Source organism: Eumetopias jubatus, unplaced genomic scaffold, assembly GCF_037043125.1.
Source record: "Eumetopias jubatus isolate StellerSeaLion01/CBP00866 unplaced genomic scaffold, mEumJub1_p1.0 scaffold_7, whole genome shotgun sequence".
Lineage (NCBI taxonomy): Eukaryota > Metazoa > Chordata > Mammalia > Carnivora > Otariidae > Eumetopias > Eumetopias jubatus.
The window spans coordinates 93,560,389-93,567,360 of record NW_028274813.1 but is presented as its reverse complement, the minus strand read 5'-3'; positions in this window follow the sequence as shown (position 1 = coordinate 93,567,360).

Sequence of the window (6,972 nt, the reverse complement as noted above, 5' to 3'; positions counted from 1 at the left end):
TTTATATTGTAAATATATGCAAAAAAAGCAAAAAATGTGTATTTGGCTTTTATTTTTAGATGAGATATTCATGTGATTGATTTCTGGTAGCCATCAGACAGTTTCCATTCTAGCTTTACAGCAGACAAGAAGAGAGGGAAGATGCCTTGAGCCTCTTCCCCAAAGAAATTTATCACTTTTTTTTTTTTAAGATTTTATTATTTATTTATTTATTTGGGAGGGAGAGAACAAGCAGGGAGGAGGGGGAGAGGGAAAGAGAGAGAGAGAGAGGCAGACTCCCTGCTGAGCAAAGAGCCGAGTGCTTGGTCCCAGGGCCCAGAGATCATGACCTGAGCCAAAGGCAGACGCTTAACCAACTGAGCCACCCAGGCGCCCCAAAATTTATCACTTTCTTGCTCAGAGTCACAATGGAAGGAAGGCATTTGGCAGCTAGGAAAGCCTACTTAAGGAAGGGAACTTGACTGAATACATCAAAAGCCCTCCATCCATCCCCCTTAGAAGAGTGGTTTTAGATGTTTGTGCAGGGACAGTGGACAACAGATCAGATAATAAGGCACAGATACTGGGCATGCGGGTACAAATTCGCAAGTACAGGTTAGAGAATACGTACCACTCAGGCCACACCAGGAGACTTGGGAGTCAAGGACCAGGTGCGTGCTCTGGAATTTGGGAGACTGGAAAGTCTTTATTTTGGAACCCAGCTAATGGATGACTATTCAAGGGAAATCAGACCAGTGATGAGTAGGTGGTTGTGGGGTGGCCAACAAGAAGACTCTTATAAATTTCTTTTAAAATACGGACGGGGCACCTGGGCGGCTCAGTCGGTTAAGCAACTGACTCTTGGTTTTGGCTCAGTTCATGATACCATGTGGCTCAGGTCAGGATCTCATGGGTGGTGAAATTGAGCCCCTCATCAGGCTCCGTGCTCAGCTTGAAGATTCTCTCCCTCTGCTCCTCCCCCCGCTTGTACACATGTGTTTGCTCTCTCTCAAATCTTTAAAATACCAGCTAAAAGAGAAAAGGCTCTTAATATTCCATAAAGCTAAAAAAAAAAAAAGTTGTCAATGGAACAAATTTATGAGGATTTATTCTTAATTTTCATGCCATGGAAACATCGTGGAATTACGACCCAGGATATTTGAGACTGTAGTCCTAGCTCTAATAGTATCTGATAGGACTGACTCCAGGAATTCTCTAAACTTTCTGGGTCTGTGTGATTGAGAAAATGGGGTGAGAGTATTGATAATATGCCTGCTTAAATTCTGTCATCTGATTCTTGGAATAAGTATCCCAATATGTGTATCTTTTTTTTTCCCTTTAAAGATTTTATTTATTTGACAGAGAGAGACACAGTGAGAGAGAGAAACAAGCAGGCGGAGTGGGAGAGGGAGAAGCAGGCTTCCCGCTGAGCAGGGAGCCCGATGGGGGCTCGATCCCAGGACCCTGGGATCATGACCTGAGCCGAAGGCAGACGCTTAACGACTGAGCCACCCAGGCGCCCCCCAATATGTGTATCTTGGTTTCTTAGACATTTGACCAAAGTAAATATTGATAATTTTATAGAAAACTTGGAAAACGCCAAGCCTTTAAATCATCAAAATGCCTTTTTTTAAAATTTTTATTTATTTATTCGACAGAGAGAGAGACACAGTGAGAGAGGGAACACAAGCAGGGGGAGTGGGAGAGGGAGAAGCAGGCTCCCCGCTGAGCAGGGAGCCCGATGCGGGACTCGATCCCAGGACCTTGGGATCATGACCTGAGCCAAAGGCAGACGCTTAACGACTGAGCCACCCAGGCACCCCTCAAAATGCCTTTTTAAAAATTAAATGTTATTGTTTCTTTGACCTCTCCAGTAACCCAAAAATTAGTGATGTATGTTGCATGCGGGTGTCTTTTTATGTGGATACCTCACTGTAAACTTTCTAGAATTATTTCTAGTACATGGCTTTCCATGTTTCTGGGTATTTAATTTTTTTTTGTAAGATTTTATTTGAGAGAATGTGTGTGTGTGTGCGCGCACGCACAGGCAGGGAGGGATAGAGGGAGAGGGGCACTGTGGTATCATTACCGGGGCTGCAGGTAGAGTTTAACCGACTGAGCCACTCAGGTGACCCACAAGATAGATAAATCTTTTTAAAAAAATTTAAAAACTCCAGGTCACAACCAACCTGCAGAAAGTCTTTGGAAATTTTCTTATCAGATGAGAGTAAGTGATGAAATGGGGACTGAATAGAAGGCATCCAAAAGAAGACTGCTTCCTGGGGCCCCTGGGTGGCTCAGTCGGTTAAGCATCTGCCTTCCAAGGTCATGATCCCAGGGTCCTGGGATCGAGCCCCATGTCAGGCTCCCTGCTCAGCGGGGAGCCTGCTTCTCCCTCCTCCTCTCCTACTTTCCCACCCCACCCCCACACCTGCTCTCTCTCAAATAAAAATTAAAAAAAAAAAAAAAAAAGACTCCCTCCTGCCATTTTCCCCCACCAGGTCTTTGTCATTCCCAGAATGAAAGAAAGGAAAACATTTCTCTTTCAAGGCTTCATTCTAAGGATTCCCACCCTTCCCTAATTAGTTTTGTGAATGAAGCAGTGATTCTTTTTCAAACTTAAAAGATTCATGCAATACATGTCCATTATCAGATTTTTTTCACACTACTTAATGATGTAAAGTCAATATGAAAGTCCCTTTCTCTGTTCATCCTTTGAGCTATCACTTTACAGAGGTGGTCACTGTTGAAATTTCGGTATTTGACACTCTATATGGTCTACAAGACCTAGGAATACAGTGTCAGTCTAGATGCGAAGAAGGCTTTTTCATCACGGTAGGAATTCTTTTTCAATTCCTAAAATTATATATGCATTGGAATCGGCCCATGCTACTCCATCATGGATCATTATGAGAAAGATGTCGTTTCTAAAAATTTTTATTGTGGAAGTATAGTTGGTGAGATACGTGTTTTAAACTTGGACCCTGGGAGGAGGAAGAGAACATATGAATGCCTAATATGAATGTGCCACACAGTATAAACAACTTATATGTTATTTAATACTTAAAGCCATACTGCGGAGAGTATGAATCTATTCTATAATGAAAGAAAAGGAAGCTTGAAAAGCTTGCCCAAGGTCTCATTGTCGGAAGGCTCAGGATTCAAATCTGAGTTAAAGCTTAAGTCTTTTCCACTCCACTACACTGGAATTTTGCCTCTTTTTTTATTCTTTTTCCACTAGTAATTATGGTCTAGCATAAAGTATACTTTCATCAATATTCTTGGCAATAAAGTTTATAAGTTGTGTGTGATAAGTGAGACATATAAGGCAATACCTATTAATCTATTAATCATTAGGGATAAAAAAAGACTTGGAGAAAAAAAAGGCTTTAGGAAGAAACGTTCTAAAGCCACTCAGAGGCCATTCAACTTAGTATACGGTCAGGAAGCATGCAAATAAAGTTCAGGGAAATTTTAGAAACACATTGTGGTAAATATTTCAAGAGATTTTAATTTTGAGAGAGAGTGGGTTGGGGGGTTGGAGGAGTAGAGGGAGAGGGAGAGAGAGAATCTCAAGCAGCTTCCACACCCAAGTGAGCAGTGCAGAGCCCGATGTGGGGCTCAATCCCATGACCCCAAGATCACAACCTGAACCAAAATCAGGAGTCACGTGCCCAACCAACTGAGCCACCCAGGCACCTCATTTTAAGAAATTTTAAAGTTTTAAAGTTTGTGGAGTCTCTTCCAGACCCCACTGTTCATCATTCTTTTTAACTCATTCAAAATTTTCCTGTTTGTACTTTCAGTTCATATAAAGATCTCATCTCACTAAGTCCCTAGAGAAGTAGCATCCTCCAATTTCTAGGTTCCATTTCCAACACTGAAGTTTTTGAAACTGCTCTCTCTTTTACAGTTAACTGACCTTATTCAGGTAATGTTTGTTCCCTAGGCTTAGCTCACAAAGTCACCATTTATATTCAGGGTTTTGGGCATTCCATATCTCACTTGGCTTCCTGAGGTTGATCTTTCAGGCTCTTCCTGTATCTTCCTTTCATAAATGTATTCTGTTCTTGGGGTGCCTGGCTGGCTCAGTTGGTGGAGTGTGCAACTCCTGATATTGGGGTTGTGAGTTTGAGCCCCACATTGGGTTTAGAGATTACTTTAAAATCTTTTAAAAGAATGAGCTGGTGCCGCTGCCACTGCAACCAAGATGGCCAGGAGACTCAGCCTTCCTCAAGAATGCTCGGGCTAAGGAGCCAGTGCTGGTCTTGTCCTTCACCATTGGGAGGCCACACTACAATTCTGCCCACCCTCAGCCCCTTCACCAAATACACCACCATGATCAACCAGGCCACACCCTACAACTATCCAGTGCCCCTCCGAGATGATGGGGACATGCCCGACATGCCCACGTCTCCAGTTTGGAATGGTTGAAGAATCTGTGAGCACCTCCGGTGACATGGAGTAGGCCCCCTCCCCAGGGGAGGGGGCCTACATTTTCCCACAATGCTAAAAGCCACCCCAGGGGAGAAAAATGAATTCTGTTCTTGATACTTGCCACAATATCAGCAACGATGCAGGTGGATTTCCTCTCTCAGATGCTTGAGGAATGGATGGGGTGGGACATTATCTCCTTTGCTCCTACAAACTCGAGCTAGGGCACCTACACCTCTAAAATACCACTGATCTTTTTTTTACACCTACCAAGTTCCAAGCCTGAAAAATTTTGTGCATGTGTGGATCAGAATCACCAGGGGGAGCTTTGGTTAAACATAAATACTTGAACTTTGCCCCATACCTAATGAGGATCTCTGTTAATAGGGTTTCTCAGTGATTCTAATCCTTGTGGCTAATTTAATTAAAATTAGATAAAATTTAAAATTCAGTTTCTCAGTTGCACTAGTCACATCTCAAATGCTTGAGAGTCAAATTAGAGACAATTGTTTTTTGTTTTTTGTATTTTTTAGGGTGGGGAGGGGCAGAGGGAGGGAGTATTAAGCAGGCATCTTGACCAGAGCAGAAATCAAGAATCAGACACTTTAGGGCACCTGGGTGGCTTAGGCAATTAAGCGTTTGCCTTCAGCTCAGGTCATGATCCCGGAGTCCCGGGATGGAGTCCAGGGATTGAGGCCCAAGATAGAGCTCAGCGTTGGGCTCCCTGCTCAGTGGGAAGTCAGCTTCCCCTTCTGCCCCTCACCCTGCTCGTGCTCTCTCTCTCAAGTAAATAAATAAAATCTTAAAAAAAAAAAAAAGTTGGACAATTAACCGCCTAAGCCACCCAGGTGATCCTGTTTCATGTTTGTTTGTTTGTTTTTTTATTTATTTGACAGAGAGAGACACAGCAAGAGAAGGAACACAAGCAGGAGGAGTGGGTGAGGGAGAAGCAGGCCTCCCACCTAGCAGGGAGCCCGATGCGGGGCTCGATCCCGGGACCCTGGGACCATGACCTGAGCCGCTTACCGACTGAGCCACCCAGGCGCCCCTGGTTTTTTTTTTTTTTTTTAATGTCGGCTCCATGACCAGCATGGAGCCCAACATGGCTTGAACTCACGACCCTGAGATCAAGACCTGAGTGAGCTGAGATCAAGAGTTGGAGGCTCAGTGGACTGAGCCACCCAGGTGCTCCTGACTCGTGACAATTGTATTGGATAGCTAGCACAGATACAGAATATTTCCATGATCATAGAAATTTCTATTGATCAGCACTGATCTGAATATATAGATGGCACTTGAAGCTATGAGGTGGAAGTGATCTAGAGAGTGTAAAACTTGAAAAAGAAGGGGATCCAAGGGCAGAATTGTTAGAATCCTCCCATTAAGAAGAAGGTAAAGACTCAACAAAGGAGATTAAGAAGGAATGGCCAGAGAAGTAGGAGAGAATAATAGAGCAGTATCCTAGAGGTCAAGAGAACTCAGTTTTGAAAAACAGGATGTTGGTGATCAGCGTGAAATTTTAAACATTAAGGTACATGGTTAATGATGCAGAGGACTGTTACCTGTGGAAGGATGGCTTCTCAGGTCCCCACAATGTGTCACTGACCTTTGTAAATTCCCCATTGACCAAAGTCAGCCTCCCAGAAATTCAAACTTGCCTTCATGTGAGTGTCACTATCTTTCAGGAACAGAATCTTTTTATCCAAGATCACATATACTGATTTTTTTTATATACGTGGTCTCAGATTTTAAGTCAAGCTCACAAATACATTGATACAAGATTTATACCAGAATGTCAATTTATTAATAGAAGTACAACTGTTAGAGCTTCAGTTAGCCTAACTAGTGCAGTCTCCTTTCTCCCTATAGTTCTGTATGAAGGGATGGCAAATTTTCAGTAAGTTACTTCGTGATTGTGGAATGAGAACAAATAGTTGATCTTATATTTCTCAGCCGGCTCAGCTTAGAGCACTCTCAACGGGTATCTTCCTCAAGGAGTTGGCCTCTTGAGCTCTTGTATTCTAAGTACTTGCTTGCCTGACAAACCTCTTCCTTCTTTTCTATGAAAGGAGTGCAGTTTTCTTTGTTTTTCAAGTTGCAATCCCAATGCAGTTCTTCCTGTCTGAGATTCTTCCAAGGAAACTCTGGTTGAATGTTTTGATGGTTTCCAAATTCTCCCAGAATTGCATTCATTATCTGTTGCTGTTTATTAGTTTAACTCTTAGAGGGCAATCTTATTTCCAAGTTTCTTGAGAGACACTTCATTGCCAGTAGCTATTCAGATGTCAATTAGAATGAGGATTAAATGTAAAGTCAACAGATATGGTAATTAAGAAAGTCATTGGATGAGTTTGGTGCCAGGGGTTTCAGTAAAGTTGTAGGAGTGGACCCCCGGAAGTAAGCAAATGAATGGAATTTTAATTCCTTCGTCAAATATTTATTGAACATCTAGGATATGCTGGGCTCTGCGAAAGAAATATAAGCAAAATATGGACGAGGTCCCTGCCCTGATGTGGCTTATCTGAGCTGGAAAGGTGACATTAATAGAGTAATCAAAAC